Below are 17,758 nucleotides of genomic sequence, written 5' to 3' on the forward strand. Positions count from 1 at the left end.
TGCCCAGTTGCCCTGTGAACAGAGAAACTCCTGGGATGCCCTCAAGCTGTGGTGTCCTGGGTGCAGTGTGTCTCCTGGGATGTCTCCAGTTGTGGTGTCAGATGCCCTGGGTGCAGCAGATCTCCTGCGATGCCTTAGGGTGTGGCATCAAACATTCTGAGTGCAGTGGTTCTTCTGGTACGCCTCAGGATATAGCGTCTCCTAAGATGCAGACTAGCTAGTGGTTTGTCCCAGCAGAGAGGACCAGGCAGAAGAGGATTCAGTGGATGGGGGGGGGGGGGGTTGGGGGGTGGCGGGTCCCTGAGTCCACTGGCCCTCAGCGGCAGCTGTGGGACTTGGGGTGGGGGTGGGGGGTGCTTACCAAATGCTGAGTGCAGTGGATCCTCTGGTATTCCTCAGGATATAGCTTCTTCCAGAGAGCAGACTAGCTAGCAGTCTGTCCCAGAAGAAAGGACCAGGCAGAAGGGGCAACTGATGACTTTTTTAGCATGAGTATATTTCTGATATTACATGGCATGTCATTGAGGTAAGAATTATCTGTTATATAAAATCAAAACCTAACTAAACACTCATCATTCTATTTAGAAGCCTGATTTTCAATGCCAGGCCCTCTGCTAGGTGCTAGGTCTTCAATGTAAACAAAACACAGGCCGTGTTTAACCAGAGCAGGAATAGAAGATGTGATAATTTGGCCACAGGTGGACAATAAGGTTCAGAAAGTTGTCTTCTAAGCATCTTTTCCCAACCATGCAAACCAACTGCCAGCGATTATCGGCATGTTCACCTTTGGCCATGAAGTGAGCATGTGTTAATTTACGTGTGTTAATTAGTCTGACTTTGGCACACTGCTTGTCAAAGTTATATTCATCTGCATCTTCCTTGCGTCGACAGCCATGTTACAGAGAAGTCAACCGTGAACCATTCCCTTCACTACTTTCTGTTCAGCGTTCAGATAGCTGAGGAGTATTTCATGTGTCGAACTTTACCATCAAGGGTGATGCCACTCTCAAAGGGGCAGAGCTGATTCTTGGGAAGGTAAAATCTCCTTACTCTTTTTTTTTTAATGGCTAAAAGATGCTTTGAGATGCGTGCAAATATATGGTATTAAATTTTCGTAGAGGAAGGTGTCAGGTTCTTTTTAAATGATGTCTGAGAAGGATGACCATGAGAGGCAATAGTTAATGCCATCAGACAGAAGAACTAGTGAGGTAATTAGCAAAGTACCGGACCCTGATAAATCTCATAACTGAGAATGGGCAGGAGTTCGAATTAGCTCTTGACCAGATTCCTGTCCCAGAGCATGTGGCCACAACATCCTACTGAGAGGACTGTGACAGCTGGTCCCATAGCATAGAACTCCATGCTAACGAGGTATCTATATAGGCCTGAGTGTTCAGCTAATGGGCTTCCCTCCCTGGGTATCCCTTCCTGATAAAGTGATTTAATCTCTGGTTCACTCTGAATAAGTTGTATGCATCTTCATCTGCCATGAATAAAACAGGTTTGGACAAGCAAGGACTGTCTCCTTCTTCAAGGACCACCATGGGGTAGGGGGAGGTCTTTGTCATACAGAGCCAAGCCTAAGTCTCCCGAGAAGCCGCTTCGCACTCCTGGCACTCACACTGAGTTAAGTTAGATTCCCTACCCCCATCCAGGCCCGCAGGCCCTCAGGCCCTGTTCTAGACTCCTGGACTCCTCGAAGTCCCCAGCAAGGGTACACAGAAGGACAGGATCACCATTCTCAACACCTCGTGGTCTCTTCTGATCTCTTCACTATGTTCTGAGGATCTGCTCAACCCCAGGACATAGTGATCCTGGATTACCAGCTTAAATAAAAAAGAAAAGAAAAGGTTTTTTTTTAATAGGAAAAAGTTGTAAATTTCCTACAATCAGCCAAATCTGAATATATATTCCTATGTGAGGCTCATGAGTGGTTAAAATTCTCACTGCCATCCTGGGGACTCAATTGAAAAGCTGCATCTCAGTCCCATGATGGACCCCAAGGAATCTTATTCTTGTGTGAGTGTATTACCTGACATGGGCATAAACACAGTGCAGCACACTTACAGCAGGAAAGAACAGTTCTGTGGAGTCGGTTTTCTCCTTCTACCTTCATGTGAAACAGGAACTGAACTCCAGACACCAAGCTTATACAACAAGCATTAGTCGTCTTCATTTCACCTGCCCCAGCTACTCACACCCCATTGCCCCAGCTGTGCCATCTCACCTGCACCAGCTGTGCCATCTCACCTGCACCAGCTGTCCCATCTCACCTGCCCCAGCTGTGCCATCTCACCTGCACCAGCTGTGCCATCTCACCTGCACCAGCTGTGCCATCTCACCTGCACCAGCTGTGCCATCTCACCTGCCCCAGCTGTGCCATCTCACCTGCACCAGCTGTGCCATCTCACCTGCACCAGCTGTCCCATCTCACCTGCCCCAGCTGTGCCATCTCACCTGCACCAGCTGTCCCATCTCACCTGCACCAGCTGTGCCATCTCACCTGCCCCAGCTGTGCCATCTCACCTGCACCAGCTGTGCCATCTCACCTGCCCCAGCTGTGCCATCTCACCTGCACCAGCTGTCCCATCTCACCTGCCCCAGCTGTGCCATCTCACCTGCACCAGCTGTGCCATCTCACCTGCCCCAGCTGTCCCATCTCACCTGCCCCAGCTGTGCCATCTCACCTGCACCAGCTGTGCCATCTCACCTGCCCCAGCTGTGCCATCTCACCTGCACCAGCTGTGCCATCTCACCTGCCCCAGCTGTGCCATCTCACCTGCACCAGCTGTGCCATCTCACCTGCCCCAGCTGTGCCATCTCACCTGCCCCAGCTGTGCCATCTCACCTGCCCCAGCTGTGCCATCTCACCTGCACCAGCTGTCCCATCTCACCTGCCCCAGCCACACCATCTCACCTGCCCCAGTTTCATGATCTTGAAACTTGAAGACAACAGGCCACTTACATTGCAAAATGTTCCCATTTTGGATTTATCTGGTGTTTCCTTAAAAGTTGGATTCAGGTAGTACAACTTTTACAGCAATATCTCTACAGTGAGTTGCTCCTCCCAGATGGAACAGGATTTGAACTTGTTTCTCTATTGATCATTGTTCTTTGATTGCTGATGAGTATTACTTTAGTATTTTCAAATCCTATTTTTAATGATGATTCTTAAATGCTTTAACCTTCCTTTTAGTACACAAGAGGTAGTGGCAAAGAAAGGATATGGGGGAGATGCACCTGTTTGGGAATGGATCTTTAGAGCAATTCTCTTCTCTGTTGTCTGGAAATTGGCAGTTCAGCTCACAGGTTAGCAGCAGCAGTTCAATCCACTCACAAACACTTCACAGTCCAGTTCGGTAGCATTGGGACAGCAAACACAGATCAGCAGCAGTGACACTACTTAGCAAAGAAAGCCAGGCTTCAGTCACAGCCTAAGTCAGCAAGAGGGACCAGGGCCAACAGGAATACCAGGAAGAGTTCTTCTCTCGGTGCTTCTCTCAGCAAAGAGTGAAGATTAGCGAAGATACAAGACCAACAAGCATTTAGCTATGCAAGCAAGCCAAGCTCAGCCTCCATCACTGTCAGTTGAGCCCTATTTATACCCTGCAAACATAATGTGTTCTCCACAGGGCTTGCCTCAGCAAGTGTCTTGCCTCACCACATGAGTCTGTCCCAGCTGACATCACTCATCAATCAGCCTGAGTCTGTGGAAGCAGCAACAAACCGCACACACCACCAGAAGTTTTTTTGGTGTATTTCTCTCTATGGAGTCCCAACTATATGTACGAATGCATGTACATATAGTATATATAGTACACACACACACTCCTTTAAGATCTACCAACTCTGTCACTTGATGCTCCCCCTCGTCTGATGCTCTCCCTTTGGCATCAAGCCATCCTCTGTGATGGTTAATCGTCATTGTCAACTTGACTGGATCACCTGGAAGACACCTGGGGTCCCTCATCCTGCTCCACCACAGGGCTTGGGCTGCTCTGGAGGCAGGACGAGGGAAGTCGGCTGCACTTACCCCATGCTGCCCCTGGCTGGTGTTGGGCTGTGGGAAGCCACAGGACACCACTCCTGGGGGTGGAAATGCAGTCTGAGTGTGAGAGCTGGCTGGGTGGGGGTTCCTGGGCCTGCAAGGAGGCTGGGCTGTCTGATTCTCAGGCTGGGCATCCAGGTGCTGCTGGGTGGAGGTGGCTGGGAGCACCGGGAGGTCTTCTGCAGGAGATTAGATGGTGGCTCTGTAGGCGAAGGGCTTCTCCATGGCTTCCCATGGTGGATCCCAATGAAGAGACAATCAGTGGTTTTAAGGCATTTATTGTCATGGCAGAAAGTGGAGGAGTAAAACCAGACCCCACTTCTCAGAGTGGGCCTGAGATTAAATACCTTTTGCAGGGAGGATTGTCTGAGAAGGGAAATTCATTGGCTAAGCCTCCAGGCCTAAACTTAGAGACCTCATTATAATGGAGATCTGTCTTGAGCTTACATCCTCTACCTGTGGAGGGGCCTGTGGTGTTGCCCTTTATGTGACTGCTGCTAGTGACCAGCCTGGTTTCCTGGGAGTCAGGTGAAACACCTACCATCCCTTTCAGGGTATCTGGGGTTCAAGCCTCCTCAACCAGGAACCAGGGTACCTTTCATTGTCCCACAACACATCTCTGGGCTTATCTGATATGGTGCTTTCAGAGACCATTCATTGGTAGAAAACGCTTCCAACCCCCACCACGGTGTTTAGTTCCACCGAGGACTGTAAGCTTTCAAACCACGAGCCAACATGAGCCCTTCCTTCCTTAAGTTGTATTTATTAGGTGTTTTGTGACATCTACCTCAAAATAACCCCAAAGCTGTGATCCTCCTGATGCTTATGTTATAGACACTTTAGGTCCTTTGCTAGGTATAGACCCACGTTTGTTCATCCTTGCATCTGTTGTCCATAAACTGTACTGCCATGTTCAACAGTTCCCTGTCTCAGATGCACGTGTGTGTCCCTGAGGAAACATTTTGAGTTTCCTGTTCCAACTTTGTTTTTCAATAAACTCTTGATTGTCTTGTGTGACTTTCTAAGGCATAATAGCATTTACTGGGGCATATGTCACAACAGAACTGACACTATTCAAAACTTAAGGTCATGGACCTATCTCAAGTCCATCACTGAAGAACTAATTGCTGTCTTTTCTGTAGTGGAGCCCATTTCTCTACTGATCTAATTGATGGTTCAAGCTGTTTTACACAGCGCGTCTCTCATCACCAACATTGCCCCAGTTTGTGAAGATAGATCCTTACCATGCACATTCAGGCTTGCCCTATGTGAATGTCACTTCACCCTTTAGCAGGCTTTGGCTCCCACAGCACCAGGCTGATGTCTACCTATATCCTGCCCTGCCCAACTTGTTGGCTATGTAAATGACTGTCTTATTAAAAGTTTTCTATGTAAATGTTGTGAAATGGAAAGGGGCAAGAAGGCAAAACAATTACATTTTGGGGCAAAAGATTAAAAGATACCGACATTACCTGGGAGTACTTTCTTTTGGATTTACATTATAAAATACATTATTGCATACTTGTTCCTTTCAAGGTGGATGTGAAATTTTCCATCTTGAATAAAGAGTAGCTGTAGGTAGCCCTCAGGAAACTGGGTCTAGGAGCATCCCCTACTGGAGAGAGGGGGTATTTCATGAGGCTCACCAGCCTTCAGGAGCTCCTCCCAAAGCCCCTGTCCTCCCTAAAGTTACCTAAGAGGTAAATAATCAGCTCAGGTAAAACTCCACAACTGTACAGCTCACAGAAGCTGAATGACCCAGGCAGATTGCAAACATGTTAGCATACCTGACACCTGAGGGATCCAGCTTCAGGACAGTACATAGATGGAGCCTTTCTAAAAGAATCACTCAAAATATTCTTAGGCTTTATAGATACATATATATAATAGAAATGACAAATATATGTGAAAAGTATTAGGGAAAACTATATAAGTGATTTACTTAAAACAAAATTAAAAATTATCAATCTGGGGTTGGAGAGATGGCTATGTGGTTAAGAGCACTGACTGCTCTTCCAGAGGTCCTGAGTTCAAATCACACATGGTGGCTCACAACCATCTGTAATGAGATCTGATGCCCTCTTCTGGTGTGCCTGAAGAGAGCTATAGTGTACTTATATATAATAAATAAATCTTTTTTAAAAATTATCAATCTGGAAAGAAATTGTTAATTTGTGTCAATGTGACACAAACCTAGACATATCTTGAAAGGGGGTATCTTAATTGAGATGAAATTAATTAAACATGTCCAAACTGGATTAAACCAGTGTAAACTGGATTAAACAGGCAGGCTCTTAAACAGGATCAAGCTAGTCCAAACTAGTCCAAGCAGGTCCAAACCGGATTGCTCCCAAAGGCAGGGCAAAGATTAGGATGTGACAAGGACCTGGACAATGGACAAACTGGGGAAAGGATGAAGTTGAGTTAGGGCTAAAAGTGAAATTGTAGATTCAGGTGAAGAGTGCAGGAGATGGGAGCTGAGGGTGATTCCTCCATTTCTGATACAGCAACCGCACAGAAAACACTTTCCTTGGGAATCCTACAGCTTCTCTGGATGACTAAACATGGCACAGTAAAGTGGCAAGGTCTTCTCTAGTCTTAATGTCTGAGTCAGTCTGGGCTATGGAGTCTGGGCTATGGAAGCCCTGGGAATCTTTCTAGAACCCTGAAGCCCACTGCTGAAGTCACCAATGTCCCTTTCAGCTTCACAGCCCAGCTTCAGCCTCCAGCAAGCACAGCAGGTGCTCTTTGAATCTTAGTTTCTTGGTCTCTGAGACTGAATAGCCTCAAAAACAGGACCCACAGCCAACCCCCTTCCTCCCACCCCAGCCATGTCCAAGGTGCATAGCCTGGGGAGGGCTGCATACAGACAGTCACTAGCATCCCAAAGACCCAGCAGGTGGGAAGGGAGAGCTGAGTTTAAGGAACCATTTTTAAAAACTTGGTTTTACATTTACTTATGTACTGAGGAAAGGAGGCATATCAGTGCACTTGTGGAGGTCAGAGGTGAACTTGCAAGATCAGTTGGCTTTTCTCCTTCCACCATGTGTGTTTTTTCTTCTGGGAACTGAACAGGCGCCTTTATCTGCCATCTCCTCTGTCCCAGGGGAACACTCTCCTGTTTTTAAAAACTGAGAGTTATACACATGAGCATAGTACTCATATAGATGTGTGTGCGCACGAGCTCCCAGGTATACTCGCCTATCCTGCGCAGAAGCCTTAAGAGACGTGAGACATGGTCTCTCCCTGAACCAAAGGCTGAGTTTTCCAGGCCAGGCTATCAGTCAGCAAGCCTCATCCATCCTCGGGTCTCTCTCCACAGAGCAGTTTATTAGTAGAGGACAGGGGTCTGAATTCTAGTCCCATGATTGCATAACCATCATCTTGCCTTCTGAGCTGTCTTGTCAGCCCAGGGCACTTGAAGAAGGGTGCAGCACCAGAGCTTCCCAACTTTCGCTTTCCACTGCTTGAATTATTTTTACCTTTTTTTTTTTTTTTTTTTTTTTTTTTGGTCCGTCGACAGTGCTGACTCAGCTCAGCTCCTGGGGCCAAAGAAAGGTGGCTGGGTGTCTTGCTTTGCCACTCTCTGTCTTATTCCTTCAGACTGAGTCTGTCACTACTAAACCTGGAGCTGGGCTACTAAAGTCCCAGCGAACCTGGTCACCCCACTCCACGGCCAGAGTTTCAGGAACTGGGACCTTGTCTGGCTCTTTATATGGTGCTAGGGGGTTGTAATCAGATCCTAATGTTTGCACAAAAAGTTCTCTTACCTCCGAACCTTTTTACTCCATCTATCTATCTATCTATCTATCTATCTATCTATTTATTTATTCGTTTATTTTATGAGTGCATGTGTATTATGTGTGTGGGCACCTGTAGGTGGCGATCAATGGAGATAGCGTTCCAACTTGAGGGAGCAAGGTTGGTTGGACAGGGCGTTGATTACAAGGGCGGTGGGGTTGGGGGTTTTCAGAGGAGAGGCCACTATACTGGCTGGTTCCTCCTCACACAGGCTCCAGCCCTGCAGGAAAGATGGAGGAGGGGAGGCAGGTAGTGGGAGAGAGAGAGACCCACAATGTAGAAAAGAAAGCTTGCTGTTCATGGGGTACTAAGTTTCATAGCTCCGCCTACAGCCCAGGCTAGGCGAGTTCCCCTCGCGGCCACCAGGAGGCGCCCAACTCACCTGGGAGGGCAGGGACTAGGCTGAGGGCTGCAGGAGGTGCAAAGAGGCGGCTCCCGGGCTGCAATCCGCGGACCGAAGCTAACTGAACAGGGCTCTTGTCATAATTCTGCCCTGCGGATGCGGATGTGGATGCATCTGGGTCGGGGCAAGGGACCCAGAGAAGCAGACAAGTCCGATGGGGCGGGTGCACTGCGGAGCCTCTGCTGCTAGAAGCTAAGTTACCCAGGACGGGTACCTGAGTGCGCAGGTTCCTCTGCGGGGGCAGCAAGGAGGGAAAAGTGGAGTCAGGGTGTGACTACCTACATCCTCTTTCTTCCTTCTCTCCCTTCTCTTTCCCCTCTTCTTCCTTCTTCCCACCCTCTCCTTCCATCTGCTCTTCCTCCTCCGTCCTCCCTCCCTCCCCTCTCGTAAAGGTGCCCAGGTTCCCCCTCAGACCGTTACCAGGACACCAAGCAGTTCTAGCCTCCACCCATCAGTTGGCAGGTACAGGGGTGGGAGAGTCTTGCCAACTTGGTGGCTCGGGGAGAAGATGGGGAGTTCCAGGCCTGGGAGAGGAAGCCAAAGAGAGAGAGGCGGCTGAGTCAACCAGCGAGACCGAGACCGGAGCTGAAGATCCTTGCGCCCTGCTTTCTCGCCGCTGCTGCCCTCCTCCCCACCCCCCACTGAGCCTGCTAGTCACCCAGGCCTTAGCCTGTAGCCAAGGAGCAGGTGGGACCTGGTATGACAGCTCTGAGTGGGACATCACTGGGGCCACCCTGCAGACAGAGAAGTAGGAAAATGAAGGAGAGGGTCACTCTCCTCTCAGGCCTATACCTAAGGCCGGGAGGTGCTGGGTGGGCTCCATCGCTGATCTGTAGCCTGGTTCAGGGCAGAGACCTCTCTTTATGGAGCATGGGGTGTCAGATCATCTGAGAAACGGTGGTGGGAAGACTTGTTTGTTGAACTCTTACATGTTCTTCAAAGCCCGGGTCATAAAACCTATTTCTTCTCAGGAACTGATTCCTCAGGCACCCAGCAAGATCAGCTGTCACAAAGGTGGCTCTCCCTCCTGGCTCTTTACCACTACTCTGACTTTCAGCCTCAAACTCTGTTTTGGAAGTGTGTTTGGGGCCAGAGGGATTTGAAGAGGGAACAGGGAGGAGGCAGGAGCAAAGCCAGGCCTCTGTCACCTCCTGGAGTCTTCAGAAGCTTCCCTCCCCCACCCTCTGGCCCCTCATCTGCCTCCAGCTCAGCACCATCCAGACCTATGCCCCTCCTCTTCAGTGTCTGTGAGGACAGCAGATGACAGGGTGGGCCACACGAAGATAAGCACAGATTAAGGTTGGTCTTCTGATCTTAAGTGAACTGGATCTTAGGTTAGTCTTTACCTCAAATGATCTAATTCATGCACGCGCGCATACACACACACACACACACACACACACACACACACACACACACACACAGACCTGTGCCCAGTGACTTGGGGTTTTAATTAATCCCAGATATAGCCAAGTAAGAATAGCCATCACAGATGGGTTATCTCTGTAATATTTGTTATTCTTCCCCTGGAGAGCCATCTGCACCACCTGGTGTAATTGTAGGTGGCTGCACAGTTGTTGAATACCACACACACACACACACACACACACACACACACACACACACTTGTTTGTACAGTTTACACAGTCACAATTCTATTAAAAGAATCCACCTCAAATGGTTTTCTGAGAAATTTTTTTAAGATTTGCATTTTTATTATTTTTAATTATGTGGGGGTGGGGTGCCCACTTGTGAGTAACCCCAGAAAGAGCAATAGCTCCCCTGGAACTAAAGTCACAGGTAGTTGTTGGCCTCCCAACAGGGGTACTTGGAACCAAATGTGGATCCTTTGCAAGAGCAATACATGCTCTTAACTGCCAAGCCATCTCTCCTGCCCAAGAGCAAAATCTTTTAAAAATATTTAGTACTTCCCTAAATTACCGGCTAGAGATGTAGGCTGTGGCTGAGCTCCCTAAAGCAAAATGTAAATGGCACCTGAGGGAAAAAAAACTATTAACAATGGAGAGAGGAGATTAAAACAAAATTAAAAGTGATTCTTCGAATCTAACTTTGCACTGTAAAAACCAGTATAAAGTCATGGTAAGTAGTTTTAAATCCTTAAAAATAGGCATTTTCTGAATCTTTCTCAGAAGGAAAAATAAAATAGATATCGGACATGGGTGGAGGGAGGGGACTGGGTGGGAGAGGGGATGGGGAGGGGAGCAGGGCAGGTGTGGGGATCAGATGTAAGGAGAGCAGGGGAGAGAGCAAAGGGGAAGGGGGTGCAATCTCTAGGACATGCCAGAGACCTGGGATGGGGGAGGCCCCAGGCGGCTTTTGGGGGCGATTCTAGCTGAGGCTCCTAGCACTGCAGATATGGATCCTGAAGTGGCCACCTTCTATAGCCAGGCAGAACTCCCAGCAGAGGGATAAGGACAGCAGCCCATCCATAAAACCTTTGACTCAAAATATGCCCTGCCTACAAGATGCTCAGGGACAAAGAGAACAGAGATGGAGGGAATGGCCAGCCAATGACTGCCCCAATTAGAGACCCATTCCACGGGCAAGCACCAACCCCTGACACTATGAATGTTACTCTGTTATGCTTGCAGACAGGAGCCTAGCATAACTATCTTCTGAGAGGCTCCATCCAGCAGCCAATGGAAAAAGATTCAGAGACCCACAGCCAAACATTAGACGGAACCCAGAGAGTCTCATGTAAGAGTTGAGGGAAGCATTGAAAGACCTGAAGAGGACAGGAAGACCAACAGAGTCAACTAACCTGGACCCTTGGGGGCTCCCAGAGACTGAATCACCAACCAAGGGGTGAGCATAGTCTGGACCTGGGCCCTTGCTCATATATAGCAGATGAGCAACTTGATCTTCATTTGGGGGGGGCGTGATGTTGGGAGACTGCCTTGTCTGACCTTAGTCGGAGAGGATGTGCCTAGTCCTGCAGTGATCTGATGTGCTGAAGGAGGTGTTACATAGAAAGGGCTCCCCCTTCTCAATGGAGAAGGTGGGGTGGAATGAAGGAGGACCTATGTGAGGGGTACTGGGTGGAAACAGACAAGGGGGCTGATATTGGGATAAAGTGAATAAATAAAGTTAATAAAAACTAAAAATAAATGTTTTCCTAGGTTTGTCCTCTGAAAAGGCCTGGGAATAATTACCAACAGCCAGCCATGAGCAAGCACCCCGTGTCTAGATATGGTCTCTAAATACTATTTCCTGCTCATAAGAGTACAGGCAGCAAGCTGCAGAAATACTGTAGAACAAATGACTCTCACTTCAACAGATAAATGGGGAAAGGAAGGAGAGAGGGAGGATAAGACAGGATAAGGTAGAGAGGACAGAGAGGAGAAAGGAAGGAGACAACAGGGCAGGGTTCAGCTGGGTTTGGTTGGGTTTTTAGGAGAGCAAACCCTGTGCTGGAAAGTGAAGGCATACATTTTTTGCAACCTACTTTTAATGAGGGTTCAACCTCTCCTCTAGCCCACCCCCCAGCAGAGGTAGTTGAAGAGAAAAGTTATTAGGATATGGAGGAAGTGGACATGTTCAGCTGTGGAGACATAGAAATGCAACTCCCAGGCAGGATCAAGTAAGGACTGGTGACAGGTGCCAGTAGGAGCTGGAATGCCGCCCTTGAGAAGAAAATGTTTTTCTCACTTGATCTTAAACTATGTTCTTCTGTGGCCTGTTTCTGTGGAAGCAGCTCTCATGCTCTCTGGGTTATGGCAAGTATATTTTGATAATAAGAAGAGGGGTGATTTGTTAAATGAATATTTTGAGAAGAAGCCTTTGTTTAGTCTTATTTCTTTGTTTAGTCTTGCCTCAGTTGTTCCTGGTATCGTGAGAATAATGATCTTATGGTATCTTCCCAAAATGGAAATTGAAGTAATGCATATTCATATCTATATAAAGACTAATAAAGTTGCTTCTGCCTTTGCTCCACATCCCCTGTGTCCTGGTTGCATGCGGCCATCCCCAGGGCCCCCCACGTACTAGATGTTGACATTCAGCAATAGTTCTTTGGGGGTGAGCTTGGGCAGCAGCTCAGTCCCACAGCAAACCCCAAATATGACTTAGTAGCTGCAGATCAGTCCTCTAGGCAGGCGACACCAGGCACGAACCAGCAGCTACATACAGTTCAGTTCTTTCAACAAGCAGACACCAGGCACAAACCAGCAACCATAGTTCAATCCTGAAGGAACCATGAGGCTCACCAACTGGCTGCAGAATCTGCAAGTTGCCGCAGAAATCTCACAAGCAGTTCTTAGGGGAGTTTCTTCTCTCAATGGCTGCGTAATCACAAATTGAGCCCAACAATGCCACGTAAGGTGAACCAATACATACATGTTGTTAGCAAAGAATAGGGAGGCAGAGCAAACCAGACCAACGCTCAGTGCTCATCTCCCACTGTCTGTGAGGTCATCTTTACACTCCTTCACCAAGTGTCCTTTCATACGTTCACCTCTGTGCCCCAGCAAAACATCATTTGATATAACTAACTTTCCAAAGATCTAGAAGTTTCCACTTCAGGGAAGATGTCCCAGTGGTTAGAGCACTGGCTGCTCTTACAGAGGTCCTGGGTTCAGTTCCCAGTGCTCATATGGCCTGTAAGAACTGTCTGTAACTTCACTTCCAAAGAGCCAATGCATATATGTGGTACACAGACATATATTCAGGCAAAACACACACACAATACACACACACACACACACACACACACACACACACACACACACCACCACCACCACCACCACCACCACCACCACCACCAAATCTTTAGTTTAGAAAACTGAAGAGAAGGTTGGGGATTTAGCTCAGTGGTAGAGCGCTTGCCTAGAAAACTGAAGAGAAAAACAAAGAGAAATCAAGGGAGGGAGAATATCACCAGACATTACCTATTTTAGTCCTTTCTCTACAGTCCCCCTGCCTTCCAAACACATGCTTGTTTATAATGCTTTTTGGGTCTCTAGAAAGTTTCAACCTTGGTCTTTGGTTTCCTAAGACATTTCAAGTGTCTGGAACTATTATGGTATTTAGTGTATACTTACTCTGTACTTGAAGAGTGGTCTATAACAGTGAGAAGAGTCATTGCCCTTCCTGTGTGGTATGGAACCCAGTGTGAACAATCCACACAGAAACTGCGCTGTCGGGACCCAGCACAATGTGAACGACAGCTTTAGCCCATCTGTCAGGTTAGGGAACCTAGCAATGCTACAGAGACCTTGGGAAGCAGATGTTTGTATAGATGAACCCAGATATACCCGTCCACCAGCCCATGCTTTGCTCCATCCCTTGGAGCAATTTTCTTGCAGTAACAAGAGCAAAGAAGCATGAGGCAGGTTGCCATGTTCCTCCAAACCCGAGATCCTTCTTCCGGGAAAGCCATGGGCAAGTATTCATCTAAGACACAAGTATTTCCATCCTCTGACTTGGTTCATTCAGAGAAGTCCACCAATAGAATTTTCCCTTAACCTCCCAACTTCTTTCCTATCCATGTGGCTGCGTTCACTAGCCCCTGTTCATGAACCCAGGCAAAGTGGAACTGTCCCCACTTTACAGTCCTTAGCACTTCATGGCCCTCTCCAGAAAATGCTGCCATATCTAAACCAGGATTTTTATTTTCTTCCTCTTTCAGCTGGTGATGGGGGAGCTTCCGCCTAGCCATACTTATTTGGGAAGGGATGAAAAAGCATCAGACTGGGATTGGGGATTTAGCTCAGTGGTAGAGTGCTTGCCTAGCAAGCGCAAGGCCCTGGGTTCGGTCTCCAGCTCCGGAAAAAAAAAAAAAGAAAAGAAAAAAGAAAAAGCATCAGACTGCGAGGCAATCATTGTTAATTTTTTCTCTATTGCCTTCGTCATTCTGGAGCAGGCTCTCGTATACCCCACATTTATGTAACAGTGGTGATGCTCTAAACACACATGGCTTCATGGTCAATGGAGCAAAAACTTCCAGTACGCAATGAATGGCTCAGGTCTCTGATATACTGTACTCAAGTATTCAGTGACTGTCATGACTCAATTTTAGCCAAGAGCTTTCTCCAAAAAAAATAAATAAATAAAAAGATAATAATTTATACACATTAACATACACACACAGGCAGTTATTTGAAATGTGTGTAGCTTTGCTTCATGACTCTCAATTCTGATTCTCATGTAAAGCTTGCTACAGATTTTACACAAGATCTTGTTTAACCAGGGCATTCTTAGGCCTTTTTTATCCAAAAGTGGGGAGGGGGATTCTAACTGAAGTGTAGCTTGCTCAAGGGTGCACATGCGTGTGTGGAAACTTCGTGGGCTGGCCTGTCATTGAGTCAGGACAGAGCAGCCAAGAAGATACAGATGTTTCTGATACCTATAAGCTTCCATGTGTTGAGATTATAGAACCAAGAGTCCTCCTTTGTAGAACAAGAGCATTGACTTAACATTCTTAAAAGCATTATCCCCAGTACGTTGCAAAGTGAAAGTATGCTAGCTAGTCTTGGTTGTTGGTTGGGTTAATAAACCTAGGAGGTTAGTAAAGCATACCTCTGGCCACGTCTGTGAGGGTGTGTCTAGAGAAGATTAGCCCATGGGAGTTCCGGTATAACAAATGATGCCATCAGTTTATAAATTCAAAATTGTAAAATTACTAGTGGTTTGGGGATCTTTCTGCCTGCTGTTAGCAGTTGGTCACTAGGTACCTGTCCTTGGGGGCTATATCTTGCCCTGGCCCCTTTCTATTGCTTCCTCGCTATGTTTCCTGTCTCTCACGAGATAATTACTCTTCCACCTGTTCCTGTCTCTGTGACCCCAAGTGAGCAAGAAGATGCTTAGCTCTCTGAAACTGAGCCAAAACATGTCTTTTCTCCTGTAAGTTATTTCTGCCAGATATTTGGTCACAACTCCATAAAAGCAACTGAGGGCAAACTCAAGGAAGGGGAACTGCATGTTAATAGTGATAAAAAGAAAATTATAGCAGAAAATAGTTTGCAGAGGATAGAAGAACAGTGGCTGAATATAGTTTTAGTCTAAATGGACTGGTAACAGTACGTGCTAGGTCAAGGTATGAACACAGATATGTGGCTGACAGCATCGCTGGCTACTTTTTGATTAGATTGAAAGCTGCACTCAGCAGTGAACTGAGACAGACAAAGTTAAAACAGTATACTGGCTAAACTGACACAAGCTAAAGTCATCAGCGAGGAAAGACCCTCAGTTTTAAAAATGCCTCCATAAGATCAGGCAGTAGGCCTATGATCACTAATTTTTAAATTAGTGATCAATAAAGGAGGCCTCAGACCATTGTGGATGGTGCCATCCCTGAGCTGGTGGTTCTGGGTTCTATAGAAAGCAGGTTGGCCAAGCCAGGGGGAGCAAGCCAGTAAGCAGCATCCCTCCATGGCTACTGCATCGGCTCCTGCCTCCAGGTTCTTTACTCTGTTTGAGCCCCTGTCCTGGCTTCCTTTAGTTATGAATAGTAATATAGAAGTTTAAGCCAAATAAACCCTTCCCTCCCCAACTTGTCATGGTGTTTCATAGCAGCAATAGAAACACTAAGACGGTGACATTCCTCTGCATGTGGGAAAGTATTCAAAGTGTGATAGAGATGAAATTGTCAAAGCAGTTTACTATGTGTGAACCACTCACGTAGACCATAACTGTTTCCTAATAGGACATTTCTTCCCATGCAATGATGAAACGATAATGACCTAAGTGCCAATATTTGGGAATTAAAATAAAAACAGGTCAAGGCTGGGCAAAGAAGCTGCTGCTGGCATGAAGCGGTTCCAAACAAGGAGGTACTCAGAACACTGTCCTGGCAAAGGAAGTTGGATCACATGACCACATAATAAGCAAGTCATCTCTTTACGAATTTAAACAAACTCAAATCATGTTTGTATCTTTATACATATTCATAGCTACTGCATTTTATTTAGTGCCAACTACAATTGTAACTGTACCCCAGACCTTCAGACCTAAACTCAAGCAGCTCCATGATGGAAATACCATTAAGGCCATAAAATTCAACACATGGACAGCACCACCTGCCAAAAACAAAAACACAGACCTAATCCACCAAAGCTCATAATTATTGTAAAGTCTTTAAATGTACTAACCTTGCCTTTTGGGCTCTGTAGTTCTGCTTCTGGCTAACTGTTCTTGTTAACTGAAGTATGTCAGCCCAGGATGTGGTTTTGTGCTTAAAAGTTCACCCTGAGAAAGGCTTGGGGCTACACTGGAACCCCAAACACCCAGTGTGGTTGCTGGCTGACTTATAAAGATTTTCTATTGGCTTACACCCATGGCCAAGTAGTCTTCTCTGGTGGATACCCACCACAAGATTTCGAGAGATCCCACCAAAATCACAGAGGCCAAGCCTTGAGAAACTAAAGGTCTTAGAGTTCTTTGGAGCATGTAAGAGTACAGTGGTCAGGGGACACCTGGACAGTACGCAATCTCAGATGTTCTAGGACTCCCCTTGATCAATCATGCCTAAAACTTCAGAGGAGTGTAACACCTTCACACCAAAAGGAACAAATTAGAAAGTTGCCCGGTCTGTCACCTCCAGGGTTAAGTCTGGTTAAGGCATCCTCTGGACACATAGGAGAGGTGAGACACATAGGACACTGCTGATCCAGTGTCCAGGATCCATGTGAGAAGCCACTGGATCTCTGCCAAACCCTGTTTGTTCAGGAGAATGCATATGTTGTGGCCACCCCTGATTCCTTTACTGTATGTCTCACTATGTGTTTTTCTATGTGTTTCTGTTGGTTCTGTTTCCCTGTTGGCTTTCTCTGGAATGAGACCCCCAGCTTAAGACCTGGTTCTGCCAGGTCACCCAAAGAAAGCCCAAAATGCCTGCCCACCTCCTGGAGTACTTGCTTGTTTTGCCACTTGGCTCCTGCTTGTGTTTCAGAGTTGTTGCCACCCCGTGTAGAAGCAGGGAGAATCCAAACATCTCATCTTGGGACCCCTGCCATCAGTCCTGTTACCCTCTTGTCTGATGATGCTCTGCTGGTGCAGGTGCTCGCCGTGGCTGTCACCAGATGAAATGTAAAACCGTGTATGTGGGAGATGCAGTAGTTGATTCCTTTGCTTTGTTTCAGGCCCTCTGCGTTCTATATAGGGATGGATTTCCCCCCAAGAGATTATGTTTGGAAGAACCCATATACATGCATACCACTTCCCCAGCTCAAAGACCAGCCATTTGTCTCTGAAGTCACTACATATCCTCTAGTCCTCCATCAAGGCTATTCACTCAACTATCTGAGAAATCCAGCTAAGCCCCAACTCTACCACCCATTTCCCAATGCTCAAGACCAGTGACATTATGTGGGTCAAGCAGGTAGCCAAAGGGGCACTGGAACCAACATGGTTCTCCACTCCTACAATTGTGAAGGTTGCCAGCATTATACCCTGGGTCCAACACAGTTTGTGTTTGTTCTTCTGTCTTCTATAATGCTGTCCCCTGACACCTATGGATTGACTGCCCGTTTCTACTTCCAGTCTCTATT

The 17,758-nt window shown here is 47.0% G+C and overlaps 1 long non-coding RNA gene across 1 annotated transcript; it reads right to left on the reverse strand.

Annotated features, from left to right (window-relative positions):
* Nucleotides 1-4,310: 4,310 nt before the first annotated feature.
* On the reverse strand, nt 4,311-16,809 carry LOC108350053 (uncharacterized). Its single transcript, XR_005501067.2, has 4 exons — nt 16,361-16,809; nt 8,673-8,776; nt 8,232-8,484; nt 4,311-8,069 (listed from the first exon to the last, which is right to left on the reverse strand). It is a non-coding gene; the product is annotated as an uncharacterized LOC108350053 (long non-coding RNA).
* Nucleotides 16,810-17,758: the final 949 nt, after the last annotated feature.

This window comes from Rattus norvegicus, chromosome 2, assembly GCF_036323735.1.
Source record: "Rattus norvegicus strain BN/NHsdMcwi chromosome 2, GRCr8, whole genome shotgun sequence".
Classification (NCBI taxonomy): Eukaryota; Metazoa; Chordata; class Mammalia; order Rodentia; family Muridae; genus Rattus; species Rattus norvegicus.